The following is a 16,755-nucleotide window of genomic DNA, read 5'->3' as shown; positions in this document are numbered from 1 at the left end:
ACCACCTCTCATCAACTTTGGGGAGCCCTCAGTTATGTATCTTCCTATAGCACTTCTGATTTTCTCTTTCCTCTCTTTAGGATTTAAGTTATACATATGTTAGACCTCTTTACCACTCTCCAAGTGGTTTAATCCTCTTCTGTGTAATTGCAATCCTTTTTCGGTGTCCATGCTTCAATATGGATATTTTCAACAAATCCTATCATCTGCTTTGTCCAATATACTCTCACATCAATCCATTATATTTTTCATTTCAGTAACGGTATCTTCCAGTTGGCAACTGTACATGTGATTTTTTTAAAGATTCTATTTCTCTAATAAAATTCTTGACCTGTTCATCACTTTATTAAATACGTTAATAGATATTTAAGTTTATCTCTGATAGTCTCATTAACCAATCATCTATGAAGTTTTTTCCTTTTTTTTTTGTTTTGTTTTGTTTTGTTTTTCATTTTTCCCCCTTGATTTTGGTTATTTGGACCTCTTTCTAATATATCTAGTAATATTTTTATGAATACTGGCTAGGCATTTTGTCTGAGATATTGTAGTGTTTAGAGATAATGTTATATTTCCTGAGAGAATTCTGATTTACCTTTTTTGTGTGTGAGTGAGGATGGAATACCGTGATTCAAGATTGATTTTCTGTTTGTGGCTGTTGTTGTCATTGTGGGTGTTGTTGTTTAAGTAAGTTCCACACCCAGCATGGAGCCCAACCTTGGCTTAAACTTATGACCCTGAGATCAAGACCTGAGCTGAGATCAAGAGTTGGACACACAACCAACTGAGTCACCTACACACCCAAGACCAACTTCTCATTTTTATGAGATCTGGTTTATTTGGGTTTATCCTTACTTCCTAAAATAACACCTGCAACGAACTCAGTAGAAACCATAGTTTATTGGCCATGGCTTCACCTGTTTGGTGATCACTGAACTCCAAGTTCTATGATTACAGCATTGGGATATTGGTGAAAATTTTGCATAGATTCTTAGACTCTCAGCTGCTCACTTTCTGCTTGTCTTCTGAGTCTCTTGTCTGTCCTTCTTAGGGACCAGCAAATTTGGGGCGCCTGGGTGGCTCAGTCAGTTAAGCGTCCGACTTCCCTCGGGCCATGATCTTGTGGTTCACAAGTTTGAGCCCCACGTCAGGCTCTGTGCTGACAGCTCAGAGCCTGGAGCCTGCTTCAGATTCTGTGTGTCTCTCTCTCTGTCTGTCTCTCTCTCTCTCTCTGCCCCTCCCCTGCTTGAACTCTGTGTCTTTCCCTCTCTCAAAAATAAATAAAACATTAAAAAAAATTTTTAATAAGGAATCAGCTTGTGCTTCAAGAGGGAAAATTCTGCAGAAAATCAGACCCACTTTCATTTTTCTCTGTGATCTTGGGCCTTAAGCCCTGGGTCCCTTGGTAGCCCCCCACTTCTACTACTTTAATGTCCTCGGATCAACATCCTTGCTGAAAAGCCCTCAGTTTCTGTGACCCTGGGCCCCTCTCCAAACTCCTCAAAGGGAAAGAGGTGGAGACATTGGACAGGTCTCAGTGCACCTCCCTTCTGTCCGAGCTGTTGGCCCCACAAGCGCTGGCAGCCTCAGGTGCTCTCTGAGCTTTCAAACAGGTCCCCTGGCCACCCAGCGGATTCCTAGTTTTTCTCTTGGGCTTTCTGAAAGATGGAGTTCTCTTTATGAAAGCTGCCCTCTCTCCTGACAAAGGGTAAACGGTGGTAGTAATGAGGACCCTGTGGAAGCACAAAATAGTGATATTCCAGAGAGGGGCACCCTTCAGGGACACCGAGCCACAGCTTCCAAGTTTTTAACATGTGAGTTCCATTTTCATAGAAAATTAACAAATGTTTTAAATTGGGTAACTAATTAATTCGAAACACCATGGAATTCTAGCACAGATAATAGAGCATTGGCTCTGGAAGTCAGACCACCTGGGTTCCAATCCTGCCTGTCCTCCTGCCAAGCAGGCGACCCAGGGAAAGTCGCCTAACCCATCTTGGCCAGCGTTTCCCCGTCAGTGAAGTGGGAAGAGGTGTATCTATGTCATGGGTGGGAAAATGAGACAAGGGAACAGACGCAAAACGCGCAGCACCGGAGATCTCAAGTCTGGGAAAACGCTCATCAAACAAACACGACCGTGCACAGGACGGACTCCCTCTGGAAGCTGATTTCAGCCCACAGGCCACCATGTCTCACCATCTGCCCCGGTCCAGCCTCCTCACTGTCCACGCGGGGCACGTGTGAGTCACAGAAAGGGGAAGGGAGCTGCCCGGGCAAACGGACAGCCCCTCAGTCCTTAACCTGGGTCCAGGACTGGAGTTTCCTTTTGATGCATTTTATCAATTAAATCCGCGTGCCCTGCAAGGCGAGCAGCTAATTCCCACGGGAGGCGGAGCGGTCGAAGCTCCCTCCAACTACAGATAACTCCCTAATTGCCACGACTGCCCCGAGTGCACTGCAATCATTAGCAGAGGCCCTTGTGCTCCGGCTGAGAGAGGAGAGGGAGGTCCAGACATATCATTGCTCATCTAAATTTTTAATAATGCTCCAATCTTCGGATCACCGGGGTAATCAAACCCAAATTAGCCTGACACTCAGAGCCACGGAATAACAAGGAGAGTGAAAGGGATAATGTTTCTTTAATGAAAATTTCATCAGTGCAGAGTTCTCATGGAATATTAAGGGTCTTGGCCCAGAGCCAGCATCAGAGCTGACTGCTGTGACACTGACCTTTGTCCCTCAGAGGGAGACACAAGTGCAGGGTCTGGCTGGCCTCCGTGACGACGCAGGTGGTCTTCCTCCAGCTCCCATGAAGGAAGCTCTTGAGCCTGGGGCGAGGGGGCTCAGGCCCCATCCTCTCCGGAAGGTTCTGCCGGGCAGCTCAGCACCAGCCTGGTCTCCCTGCATCTCAGCCCCTCCCTGCCCTGCCGGCTCCTCCTGAGACGCCCCTCCCCCGACTCACCAGGTGCCCCGTTTCTCCAGCTGCTCAGACCAAGTCCTTGGGGTCGTCTTGACTTGTTTCGTTCGCTCTGTCTCACTGCCTGTGTCCACCCGTCAGCAGAAGCCCAATGTGACCTTCAGATGTGAGGCGGGAGCCGGGCCCTGGGGACCCTGCCCCGAACCTGCCCGCCCCTCCTCCTCGTGCTCCTCAGGGGCCCCGCAGGCTGTCCGAGGGTCCGGGGGACACACACTCAGGGGCTCAGATCTGCCCTCGCTGGGCCAGGCCAGCTCTAGGTCCTGAGATGCACAGAGGAGGAGAGTCTGAGTCCTCGTCCTCATGGCCGAGCTGGAGGCAAGGGGCAGGGGCCCCCTCGGAGCCGCCAGAGGCACCAGCCCCGCCAACCCTGTGGTTCCGGACTTCTGTCCCACCAAACTGTGAGAAGACCATTCTCTGTGGTTTGGAGCCCCCGGTTTGTGGCGACTTGTCAAGGCAGCCCTAGGAAGCAGATACAGAAGCTAGTAGAAGCTTCTAGGAGGGAGCACATGGTCTGACGTCCATTCTGGCCGAGCCGGGCAGTCCTGAGGGACTGGAGGGACGGTCCTCACCCCGTTCTTGCCGAAGAGCCTCACATGTGGGGTTCGCCTGCCCCTCAGGCCATTCGACCTGCTCGCGCTCGGGGAGCCTTTCTGGGCCCCCGTCCCCCCCCCCCCCCACACCAGCTCTATCTCCTCAGAACCCACTGCTTCTCGTCATGTGTCCTCTGGTCTATTTTTTTTTTTTAATTTTTTTTTCAACGTTTATTTATTTTTTTGGGACAGAGAGAGACCGAGCATGAACGGGGGAGGGGCAGAGAGAGAGGGAGACACAGAATCGGAAACAGGCTCCAGGCTCTGAGCCATCAGCCCAGAGCCCGACGCGGGGCTCGAACTCGCGGACCGCGAGATCGTGACCTGGCTGAAGTCGGACGCTTAACCGACTGCGCCACCCAGGCGCCCCTCCTCTGGCCTATTTGTGCCACCTGTCCCTACTGTCCTCGGCCGTGTGTCAGGGGAGGAGAAGTCCCGAGAGCCTCCCCTCAGCCGGTGCACACAGCACAGCGGGCTACGTGGGTCCCTCTAACCGAGCAGCAGCCCCGGGGCCTCAGATGTGAAGCAAATCACTTGTCCTCCTGAGACTCAGTTCACGCAATTGCAAAGGGAATGGGTTTGACTAAGCGATTTCCAAGGGCTCCTTCTGACTCGAATGTTCCAGGATCCCAATTTCAGAATTCTTAAGGTTCCATTCTATTGTTCTTCCCAGCCCTTCAGTGACTCAACGAATGCAGATCAAGAACCGACTCTGTCCTCAGAGCAGGAATCCAACAGCAGACAGACAGACAGAGGGGGTTCTGGCTCTCACGCGGTTGCCATTCCTGTGGGTCAAAAGGTGATGAATAATCAATCTCGGATGGAGACAGCTGTGCAGGAAATAGGGACAGGATGTAGGGTGCAGACGGCTTCCGTGGGCAGGTGGTCACAGCTACTATCTGAGGAGATGACACTTGAGCAGAGACTGGAAGGGCATGAGGCAGCAGGTCTGGGGAAGCGGGGGTGGCACATGCAAAGGCCCTGAGGCAGGGAGACTTGGGGTTTGCAGGGGGAGCCAGGAGGCCGGTTCCCTGAGAGGGAGGGAGGGGAGGCAATCGGAGATGATTCCGCGGAACCTACAGGAGTCGTGCTGGGCTCTGCAGGTGCAACAGGAAGTGGGGTCCCCTTCCTCCACCGACACATCTACTCAGGGGGACGTGTCTCCTGTGGATCTCACGGGGCTCACTCTCACTCTGGGAGCGTGTGGAGTGTCGATCTGGGCGTGGGGCCAGGAGGCCAGCAGGAGGAGCCGTCCGGCTGTGGTGGTGACCCAAGCGAGGACGCGGGTGATGGCAGGGGACAGAGGGGCAGACAGACTGGAGACTAGTTTGAGTTTTGTGGACTGGACGCGGGCTGGAAGAAGAGGGAGGCCCACAGGATGACACGTGGGCAGGTCCCTGGCCTGAGTGACAGGCGTTTGGCGGCCCCACCAACCGAGGAAGGGAACCCCACTTCCTCGGTCTTGTGCAGCCTTGTCGAAAATTCCCGGATCTGGAAGCCAGAGTGGCTCTTCCTCCGGAGCAGCTGGGGCACCTCCCTCAGGCCCGAGGGGGCCAGGAGACGGTGGGCACCTCGCCAGCCCAGGACCGACCCCGATCTGGACATGGGGGCAGCATGGAGCCCAGTGCTGGGGGGGGGGGGTGCTGCCCGGGGCAGAGCCAGGCCCCAGTCTCACAGAGGAAACTGAGGGGCCGGCGATCACCTGCCACGATCCTCCCGGACCCCCCACCACGGGCAGGGGAGGGGCATCCTTAGGCGGCGGGTGTGCCCAGAACACCCCACGCCGGCCCTGTGGACGCACCACCCCTGGAAACGGGGAGACAACTCGACCGCAGGAAAATGTCAAGGTTTCAGCCTCTCGGCATCATCAAGGACACACTCTCCCTTCGTCCAGCTGCTCTGCTTCTCAGAGGACTCGTGCCTTCGCGGGGCATTCTGGGCTGCAGTTTGAGCAAAGGCAGAAAGAGGAACAAAGAGGGGGTGAGAAGGAGGGACGGAGAGAACGGGGACAAAGGAGACAGAGGCCTCTCGGCTCCCAGATGAGAAACGAGAGTCCAGGTCTATTCAGAGGGGCTGTGGACAGGTCACCAGACGGTCCCCGGCTTCACTTGTTTACGTTTTTGAGACGTTGGTGCCGCTTGATGGTGGATGCTGGGCCCACATCCCCCTAAGGACCCAGCTCTCGTCTATGTTTCATCCTTGGGGACGCGAGTAACTTCCTCAAGTCGGCACCAGAAACCCCCTCTCGCATTAAGAACTCCCCACATGGTAACAGCCCAGACCCGGGGCCCCACTGTGTGCAGGACTCAAATCCTCTGCGCGTCAGTCCAGCAGGCCCTCCCAGAGCTCGGGGAAGGAAGGCCAGCTTTCGACCCCTCTCCCAGCGGAGAAGGAGTGTGCAGGGACGGGGGCGACTTCCCGGGGACTGTGGCCTGGGGAGCAGGGGTGGGGGCCCGGCCCCTGCCTGTCCACCAGCCCCTCTTCCTTCCGGGAGGCCCCCCTGAGGAGCTGGTGTCCCACATTCTGGGCAAACGGACCTTCGCTCCTGGTTGACCTTGGCCTTAGGGGACCTACCTGGATGGAGACAGAGGGTTCACGGGAGGCAGGGCAGGCTTTCCTTCATGAGTCCAACTTCTGGGCGGAGCCAGAGCAGGGACCTGGCCGGGGCGGAGCTCTGCCTTGGCCCGCAGGTGAGCCCCGGGCGCCCACCCTGCAGGTGCCGCGGCCACCGGCCCCCCCGCCGGCCGCCCACCTGCAACCTCACAGCCAGAGAGAAGCAGAGGACGGGCGCTGCCCGCGGCGGGGCCTCCCGTGTCACAGCCACGAGGCCTCCTCAGGAAGCCTCCCGACGGCATCGGGGAGCCCGTGTGTCACAATCGCGGGCCTCCCTGCTGTGGGGAAATCGTACATTTCCCCTGGCGGAAAATAATGAAAACCAAGCAGGTGCATGTGGACCCGTGCCGGGCGGCTTCTTCCCTGTCACACGTATTCAGTCGCACAAAGGAGGAGTGTTCGTTATTCACATAAGCAAAGTTCCAGGTTCAGGGGAGAGATCATCCTCCACCGTTTTCTAAGGCCTGGCTTTTTGATACTTTCTCTCCTGGGAAGGTTACCATCTTGTGCTCACAACCGTGCCTCCTAACGACCCTGGAGGGAATCATACGAATGTTTGAAGGCCTTTCCTCTCTTCATGTACACATAACAATATGTATTTTCAAGGCCCTTTGTATTCCTTCGAGAAAAAAAAGAGTTCATAATAGCAGATTTCCCAGATGTTATTGAGGAAGGAGATAGGACTTACTCTTTTTTAAAACAGAATTTGTTTCACAGCAGCCAGAGACAAATAACACAGAGCACGAACAGAAGTGTAAAACAGAAGGAAAATTACTTTTTTTTATATATAAACAGTAAGAGAACGCATAACAGAACGTGTTCATGGATTCCGAGTCTCGCCAAAATGAAAATCGTTTTTAAGAAAATATTTGAAATATCGCTGGAAACCTGGAGTGTGTCACATTCCAATGTCTTTAGTGGACATGCAGCCATCAGGGAATTAAAGGCAATTTTTAGGAAGGAATGAAAGCTAAAGTAGAGAGTCAATTTTTGATTCCTTAATGGATGAGAAGAAAACCTTTGGACCGTAAAAAGGAAGTCCAAATAAAATAGTACTCATTTTGAAGTTTCAAAAAAATTAAGATATGATTTTTATTTTTATTTGATGTCTCTTTTTCTGCCAAGCATTACTAATTATGCATGTTGTATTTATAGAGGCAGGAAGGGGGGGGGCGCCTCGGTGGCTCCGTTGTTTAAGTGTCCGACTTGAGTGAGCTCAGGTCATGATCTCACAGTCCATGGGTTCGAGCCCTGGGTCGGGCTCTGTGCTGACAGTCAGCTCGGAGCCTGGAGCCTGCTTCAGATTCTGTGTCTCCTTCTCTCTCTGCCCCTGCCCTGCTCGCTTTCTGTCTGTCTGTCTGTCTCTCTCAAAAATAAATAAACATTAAAAAACATTTAAAAAAAATATTCTAGAGGCAGGAAGGTGCAGAGAGAACTCACCAGTCCTTGTGTGGCCCTTTGTGGCCTGGCCTTGAAGGTCACACATCAAAACAAGACCGCTCAGACTCACAGAGAAGGGGCACAGACCCACCTCTCATAGGAGTATCCAAAACCGTGCAGCCACGTTTTAAAACTACCGTGCACGATATCAGCTTTGCACCCTAAGATTGGCTTTTTCTGTCTTCCCATTTCGCTCTGTGCAGTCCTCAGACCACCTCCCTAAACCACCTACCTACCTACAGGTCCTGGCCTCCAGCTCAGCTTATGGGGAAACCCCAGCGACGACACTGTCCAGAAAAGCTAAACAGAGTCAATTTTTGATTCTGCTGTTGGACATCGTGTTGACCCCAGACGACTTGAGACCTCGGGCTTTTCGGATGAGGCTGAGTTTAGATAGAAAGTGGTTCCACCTTGAACCTGCTTCAGCTGGAATGTGGGGTTTTGTTTGTTTTTCTTTTTGTCTTTGGGAGAAAAGCAAATTCACCCAGGAGTAAATATCCACATGAACACATGCGCCACTTTCTTTCACAAGATGCTTTATCTTCCACTTTTTAAATCTCTCCTGTGAGTGGCTTCCCACGTTCCCCGAGCGTTGCGTTATTTGGAAGAACTTTTTAATTATGCTGTCATTCTTTCTCAATTTTCTGATGCCTCAGCATGAATCAAAGGGAGGTGACTTGGCTTCATAAGCCCTTCGTCACACTGTGGCAGGGTCTGGTCTGGCGCAAGCGACACCTTGTGCGAGCGGTCCCCTTAAAGGCAAATCCCGTGGGAGGCGGAGCTGGCTTTCCCTGCCCTTGCTTCCCTGTGCCCCCATCCACCTTGAGCACGGAAATCTCAGAGCAGGTCAGAGGCAGAGCTGGTGGAGTTCAAAGTATTCGCCATTTACTCAGAACTACGCGCAGACTCTGATTTTTTTTTTTTCTCTCCTTCAGGCTGATTTATTTTATCTTACTCATGAAAGTGATTTTAGAAAATTGGTTTGTCGTTGGGGCACCTGGGTGGCTCAGTCGGTTAAGCATCTCTTGATTTCGGCTCGGGTCCTGATCTCCTGGTTCGTGGGATTGACTCTGCGTGGGGCTCTGCACCGACAGCACGGAGCTTGCTTGGGATTCTCTCTCTCTCTTTCTCTCTCTCTCTCTCTGCCCCTCCTCTGGCTCATGCACGTGCACGCTCTCTCTCGCACGCTCTCTCTCTCTCGCGTGCGCTCTCTGTCTCTCTCTCAAAAACAAATAAATGAACGTTTTTAAAAACTTGGTTTGTTGTAAGTTAGCAATAGTACCAAAGTACCCAGGACACAAAGACCCCAAACGCTTACCAGGTGGACAGAAGAGGCACAAGACAGGGCGTCCCCATGCTGGTTGGGTTTTCACACAACTACCAACGGCACTGTGGGATGAGAGGACGCTACCTGGTCTACACATCAGGAAACCTGAAGTTTATAAAACCACATCATGTTGAGTGTTAGAAACCCTCCCAGGTGTGTATCAGGTATTAACCCATTCGATCCTTTCAATACTCTCTGAGGAAGACACGATTACCTTCCCCTCGGGGCACAAACAGGAGAAAACCGAGAGCCAGGGTGCCCCTGTAACCAGCTGTGGGTGGTGCCAGCTCGCCTTGAACCCAGAACAAGCCATGCCCTACGGGGCTCGTACGGTCGCCACGGAGCCCTGTCAAGAGGATGACAGAACAAGACCAAAATGACAGAAGGAACCGCTTGAATTGTGGGGCTACTTCTGCAAAGAAAACAGCAACCAGTCTCCTGCTGAGGGGACCCTGGTCATCGAAACCCGTGCTGCGTTTGTATGGTTATGGAGGTGTTTCCAAAGCCTCCTCAAAATGGTTGTCTTATCTAGATCACGCTTACACTATGATTTGCTCAATTTTTTCTTTAGTTTTGCTCCCTTTTTTACACAAATAATTGTGTCTGAACAGAAAATGACACCACAATTCTAAAAGTAAAACCACTAGCCCTTGCCGTTATAAACTGAAGGTAACTATAAGGAGAACACATGGTTCAAAAAAAAAAAAACTATCCAAATAATAACTGAAGCTGTACTTCCTATCATAGTGGATATGTAACACCCTTTTGGAAATATTGATTGAGATAAAGGATATTAGGTGTATACATTCTTACTATAGGATACAAAATACGAGTTTCACATTTTAATTCGACTCCTTAGGAAATTCGATTACACTTTTAACTCTGTTCAGAGTTATTCTCGAGTAATCACTTCAAATCTTAATTTCAGAAACTTAACCAGCCAGTAAGGCCAGAATCCAGCGGAGCCCTAAAAAAACAACATGATGCACGAGGTGGAACTGAAAAATCCCCACAGCCTGTTCCCAAGCCCCAGCTGGTCTGCAGCCTGAACCACAAATGACCCGACAAGGCCAGCCAAGATCAGCCAAACCACAGTCAATAACACGGACGCTTGAGGGTGAAAATAAACATGGCTGCTCTAAGTCACTGAATTTTTTTTAAACTTATTTATTTTGAGAGACAGAGAGAGAGAGAGCAGTGGAGGGGCAGAGAGAGGAGAGAGAGAATTCCAAGCAGGCACCGCGTTGTCAGTACAGAGCCCGTTGTGGGGCTCGAACTCACAAACCATGAGATGATGACCTGAGCCGAAATCAAGAGTTGGACGCTTAACTGACTGGGCCTCCCAGGCGCCCCTAAGTCACTGAATTTGGAGTTGGTCCACATCACTATTGTGGTAAGAACTCATATACCTTCCGACTTAGAAAATGGGCCTTTCCTTGTCTGCCCTTCCTGGAGACCAGCTCCAAAGAGATACTTTGCACCACAGAGAGGCAGAAGAGCCAGGTGGTGGACACAGGATGAGGAGGGATTTCTCTGGCCACCACTAGGAGGAAACCAAGGTTTTCTCAAGCCTTATGCCAAGTTCACAAACCACTGCCCTTGAGCCACACAGTGTCCAGTGACCCGCCCCTACCGTGGATGACCGAAGGAGAAGATGACAAGAAAGAAACAGAATGTTCTCTGGCTCATGCCACCCCCACCTTCCTGCTCTTTGCTCCTTAAAATAAATAACTCATGAACACGTTCACCCTGATCATCTGAGACAAGACAGAAATGGGGAGAGAAATGAATGTATCAATTAGGTACCGCTCACAGACCTGCTTCCTTTTTAGTTAGAGACTGTAATTAGAGTTCTGCGGTTTTCAAGTCAGTGAAATGCTAAGGAGAAGCGTGTCAGCTGGTTATAAAGAGATACCCAAAATAACATCACAGGGAATGGATCTTTTGATAAAATATTCCTAAAGGGTTTTAAGCTACATAACATTTTCTACCCCCAAATTGGCAGCTTCAGACCCCAGTTTGCAGACTTCCAGATCTCCATGCCAGGATGGTTTTTTGATGTCGCAAAATGTGCTCACGTTCTCCCTCCGATGAATTATCTCTTTTGCATTTTACAGTTAATTTTAAACCTGAGACTGAGAACTTTGTTTAGTGCTGAGTCACTGATCCAGGAACGGCCCGATTTCCAGCTCTCTGGAGGCAAAGATATGGGGCCCGGGACCCACAGAAAAGCCACAGTCAGCATATTCTTTACGAGACTAACACCAACGAAGCCTGCTGGCCAGACGAATCTCCAGCACGCCCTGAGAACAATTCCCCTTTACAGCTTTTCCTGGTAACAGAGAAAGGGCGGCTTCCTGACCACCTGTCAGAATCTTGACACGTAAGAAATATTTAGCAAACGTCCTGGGAACAGTTTAGGGGCCAATGAAAGAAGCACAAGGAGAAATCGCTCCCTTCGGGGAACCTACAGGATTTAGACAAGACGAGACTTTCAAACCTACAGGAAGGAAGTGTGCATTGTCACTGTGTCAGAGGAACACCTTAAAAATTCAGATGCCCTGAGCTCTCGCTCCGGAAAAGTGCTTCCATTATACACTGTGTGCTTTAGTCAAGTATTCCTGCTTCCCAGCTAGAGCAAAGATGCTGTGAATTCGGAGTCTAATTTTTGGTAGTTTTCACAGCATCTACTGCCTTTTGAACCTGAGATTAAGAAGTCCTCAGAGGCACCTGGGTGGCCCAGTCGGTTGAGTATCCGACTTCGGCTCAGGGCGTGATCTCCAGGCTCGTGAGTCCAAGCCCAGCATCGGGGTTGCTGCTGTTGGCATGGACCCTGCCTCGGATCTTCTGTCCCTCTCTCTCGGCCCCTCCCCACTCATGCCTTCTCTCTCTCTCTCTCTCAAAAATCAATAAACCTTAAAAACAACAACAGCAGCAAAGAAGTCCTCAGCCAGTTCTGGCCCACAACCTGATGGATGATTCTAGAAAGCCCGACAAGAGAGAGCTCCATGCGGGCTGGGAGAGTTCAAAAGAAGGAAAAGGCTTTATTTCGCGAGGGATCGTAATGTTCCCTTGCACAGGGGCTGTATTTTCTCAGAAGCTGACATTGCTTTCAGGCATGAGGCCATGAGTGAAATATGACACGCGTTTTCTGTCAAAGCCAAGGGTGACCCGAACGCAGACCTGGGATCGGCTTTCAGTTTGTGCCTGGCCAGACACAGCTGCTGGAAGAGGCCCCGTCTCTGGACGTGATTTGTAATCTCGAAGAGAGGAGAAAGGAGCGTAATCTTTCCTTATTAGTATTTGGAGGCCCCGCACATACACACACAGGCTCTTAGACACGTCTCTGCCCTGAATTGATCTGAGCAGAAATCCCAGGGCCGGAGTCTCTGAGGCCACGATAGCTACGGGCGGTGGGCGGTGGGCATAGATACACCAGCCAGGCGCCAACTCCTTCATTTACTTTGTCCAGGCCTGGCGACGGGAGGTATAAGCTGACCGCAAACATTAATGCGTGACAAGTAGGCCATGGGACAGCCCACGGCGAGCGCCTGCTGAGCAAAGCGCTGCCTCTACACCCCTGCACCACTGCTTTCCCCTCCCCACCTCCCTGCCCACCGCCCCCACAGCACCTCCAGGCTCCCGCTCAGATCCCCGCCTGCCTCCCCAGCTCCCTGCAGTGCGCTGCAGAGCAGGGTGAGGGCTGCGGGCTCGGCCTCCCACTCGGTGACCGTGGGGACCTCACCGCCCTCTGTGGTCTCAGTCTCCTCCTCTGTAAAATGGGTGTCCTGCTGGGCACTGGGGGCTTAACTGGGGTGCTCGGCACTCTGTCCTGGGACCGCACCAGGATCAACTCAGCCGACCCGAGCTCCAGTCACTTCCTCCAGGGCAGGCTCCCCCGCCTGGCTTTGCTCCCACAGCTCAGGCCTCCTTTCCTGCCCCCACGGCCCACATGCTACAGGCTCCTTCCCATCAGCGGACGTGCACACTTACCTAGATGCACACACCCTTAGACACACACACACACATCTAGACACACATGCATCCGTGGAGCTTGTAGCCGCCACCATGGACACTGCGAGTCCAGCTGCCTCCCTCCCCCACTGTCACACTGTGCTCTCCCTCCGGGGGGTCTCAGCCTCCCCATGACTTCAGGGGCCACGTACAGGCAGGTGACCCCTTCACCACACGCAGCCCAGACTCTCCTCCGGCTTTAGATCTGTGTGTCCACGTGAACGTCCCACGGTCACCCCCAGACGTGGCCTCTCTGGATGTCCCCCCTCACCGGCCGGTGATGCCATCTACCGGGTCCTTGCCGGGTCCTGGGCATCTCTCCTGTCCCGTCCCCTCCCTCGCATCCCAAACCTAATTCCTGCTGCGTCGGCTCCTGGGTATCTCTGGACCCTACCCCGCTCCCCCACCCCCGCTGCCATCACCCTCCCACCTCGGGGGACGCCTCTCTCACCCGGGTGACCACCTCGCCCCTCTCACGGATCACCCTGGGCACACGCTCCGTCCACTCCACACCACCGACGCGGTGACCACGTCCCGCCCCTGCTGAACATCACCAGGCCTCCAGGCTGCTCCTAAGGACCCTGGGTGCTCCCGGCGTGGCCCCGGGGCCTGCGCCGTCCGCCCCCGCGTCCTCCCCTCCACCGCCTGCCCTCTGCCTTCAGCGTCCTCGTCCTCGGACGCCGCTTCACCGCCACGTGCCGCTTTCCTTCCCGAGCTGGCTGCACCCTGGTGCCTGCGGGCCTTTGCACGCCGCGCCCCTGCTGGAACCGCCTTCCGTCGCTCTGGCCGGCAGGCAGGGTCCTCGCTGTCCCACCGGCCCCGGCGCCGCGGTCCCGCTCCCCGGAAGCCTCTCCTGGGTGGGGGTCTCCTCCTTCCTGCCGTCCAGACTCACAGACCTCCCCCGAGGCGGCACTGCTGCCCCCTGTCGTCGTTCCCGCAAGCGGAGGACGGTGGCCGCCTGGCCCACTGCCCAGGGCAGCGCCCAGCACGTGCTGGGGGTGGGGGTGGGGGTGGGGCTCAGCACGTGTCTGCTGAACGAGCTAAGGTGTTATTTCCCACATCTTAGCTCCCCAGCTCGATCGTGAGCCTCCGAGAAGAGAGCTGGGACGCCCACTCTCTGGGTCGCCACGTCCCCCGCTCGCGCGTCACGCACGTTTGGCGGGCGATCCGCCAGCTCGCGCCCGCGGTCTCCGCGTTGACTGTTACCTGCTGCTTGTGCGGAAGGGAAACGCCAAGGGCAGCGTCGGACACGGGACAGAAGAGCGACGCACGCGGGGCACCGGGGCGGCCGGCTGAGCGGACGCGAGCGCAGCCCGGTGTCCTGTCCACGTCAGAAGTGATTTAACGAGTGGGGGGCGTCTGGGCAGATGTCACAACCTGTGCGATTCTTTTTCACGTCAACGCTCCAGACGGGGGGAGGGGCTGTCCTTCTGCAGCGGGCCCTGCCAGGGAACAGCGATCAGAGAGAAAAATGCTCACTGCCTCGCTCCAGCTTCTCGAGTCTTGACCGGATCGTTCGGAGATAATTGTCTGTGCGGCAGGGAGGCGCAGGAGCGGCCCCGACGTGAGCCGAGCCCTAGGCCTGCTCGAAAAATATGGGCGCTTGGGTCTCGAGGCGACGGTATTGATTTGTCCTCTGGCTGACGTGCGGGATGTGGAGACATGACTCCCTGGGGATTAACACGAGGCGCCCTGAGTGCCTGGCGGGGCTCTGACTGCTCCACAGACCTGCTGAATCTGGGCCTGGGGTCTTCCTCCTCCCGCCAGGGATCCTCGCCACAGATGGGGCAAGGATTAGGCCAGTGACCAACCAGGCGCGGGGGCAGGCGATGATCGCAGACGTCCTGGTGGCCGATACGTCCCCGTGGCTGACCGTCTGCCTGGTCTGGAGGAAAGGGTCAGCCTTCCTGGGTCAGTACCTGCCGCTCGGCCCCCACTCACCCCTCCTGCGCTGCTTGGGGTCGGCTCAAGGCCTGTCCTTTCTCTATGGCTCAGTCTTCCCACCGGCCAGATGGGAAGATTAACATCACCCCCTGCATTATCTCAGAGCGGATGGAAATGTGAGATCCCAGCAGGGGGATCCATGGGGGAGAGTCATGGGGAAGGTGCAAAGGGCCAGCACCCAGGGCCCAGGCTGCATATTGGATTCAGAACCACATGGCAATGTTACTTCTATTCATTCTTAAACACAGGCAGCCTCTGGGCTCCTGGGTAGCTCAGTTTTTTAAGTGTCAGACTCTTAATCATCTCCTGGTTGAGCCCCAAGTCAGGCTCGGTGCAGAGAGCAAGGAGCCTGCTTGGGATTCTCTCTCTCCCTCTCTCTCAAAATAAATAAACATTAAAAAAAAACAAAAACAAAAAAAAACCAGGCAGCCTCTAAGTGGAGAAACTAAGGCCCTTTTTCAGTGCTGTTTCCAAGAAGCCACAGCTCATGACACTCTGGGCTAGGATTCTTTTGATCATCCCAGTTCGGTGTGGAGAGAGCGTCCTGATGAATAACGATCGCGATAACAGACGTCTTAGCTGGAGTTCTCCAGAAGACAGAGAAGAAGAAAATGTTTGTGTGCTAGTCCGCGGAGGAGATCAACCCCAGGATGCAGGGGGGAGGGGAAAGGAGAATGAGCGAGAGATTGAGCGAGGGGACGAAGAAAGGATAGCATGCCCCAGCCCCACCCAGCTGGAGACAGATTCGGGCTGGCCTCCCTGTGAGTCTCACTGCCGTCCCTGGAGACCCTGCCTGTGAGATTCTGGGGGAGGCCCAAATGGGGGTAACTTAGCCAGCTCCTCTGGTGCACGGCTTCCATGGAACACAGTCAGTGCTGTCCCACGTGACAGCCCGTGAAACTCAGTGCCCTCAGGGACCAGCGGTGACATAAACAAACGAGTACGGGGACGGACGGGCATGGGGGCCACCTGGAACACCTGTCACTCTGGTTCCGCCACTGTCGTCTGTAAGAGCCCGGGCCCACGTTCCAGAAGTCATCATGTTTCAATGAGCGCCTGAAATTGAGACTTTTCCCTTCTGTTTTAACTCAGGTTATTTAATGTATCTGCCTTGACCGCGCACCATTCAATTTTTCTTTTCAAGTAGTTTTTTATAAAGATAGCATTCATATGCCATAAAATTTATCATTCTAAAGGAGGCTGTTCACTGGCTTTTAGTATATTCACGACATTGTACAACTATGACACCACTATGATTCCAGAATATTTGAGTCACCCAAAAAAAAGAACCCTCAGACCTGTTGGTGGTTATGTCCACTCTTCCCTGCCCCCAGCCCCTGGCAACCGCTAATAGGCCGTCTGTCTGTGAATATGCCTACTCTGGATACATCACACGAGGGGAATCCTTCAATATGTGGCCTTTGGGAACGCCTTTCTTTCAGTGTTTTCAGGGCTCATCCCGGTGGTGGTACTTTGTTCCTTTTCATAGAGGAATGTTCATTGAATGGACATCTGCTTCTGCGTTCATCAGTAGATGGACAGTATTCAGCCCCTTCGTTAGCGTTTTCGAAACTCACACTCAGCTGCCACTCCCACGTGAACGTGGGGATGGCTTTGGGGTGCGGCCGTCACCCGGCTCAGCATGAGCCGGGGGCAAAGGCAGCCCTTTCGGGGGATGCAGTCAGGGGCAGGTCATGTCCCGTCTTCTCCCGGTTCCCCGCTGTACTTCCCATAGAACCTCGCTTAAGCTCACACAAGCTTGGCATCGGACAGCCAAAGACCCCCCGCAGATAAACCCTGGGAGGTCACGTAGCAGCAGGAGTGCAGGGAGGCCAGGAGGACTCTTGTCCCAC

General features: G+C 53.5%; 1 long non-coding RNA gene across 2 annotated transcripts; it reads right to left on the bottom strand.

Moving 5' to 3' along the window:
• Window positions 1-3,940: 3,940 nt before the first annotated feature.
• On the bottom strand, window positions 3,941-14,305 carry LOC113598119 (uncharacterized). 2 transcript variants are annotated; one of them, XR_008294803.1, is made up of 4 exons: window positions 14,165-14,305; window positions 8,936-9,049; window positions 4,645-5,504; window positions 3,941-4,349 (listed from the first exon to the last, which is right to left on the bottom strand). It is a non-coding gene; the product is annotated as an uncharacterized LOC113598119 (long non-coding RNA). The 2 variants fall into 2 exon arrangements; XR_008294802.1 differs by having other exon boundaries at window positions 3,941-5,504; window positions 14,165-14,303.
• Window positions 14,306-16,755: the final 2,450 nt, after the last annotated feature.

The sequence above is a fragment of the Acinonyx jubatus genome, unplaced genomic scaffold (assembly GCF_027475565.1).
Source record: "Acinonyx jubatus isolate Ajub_Pintada_27869175 unplaced genomic scaffold, VMU_Ajub_asm_v1.0 scaffold_23, whole genome shotgun sequence".
NCBI classification, from domain to species: Eukaryota; Metazoa; Chordata; class Mammalia; order Carnivora; family Felidae; genus Acinonyx; species Acinonyx jubatus.
The sequence above is the reverse complement of the archived record's forward strand: the minus strand, read 5'-3'. Positions and strand labels throughout refer to the sequence as shown.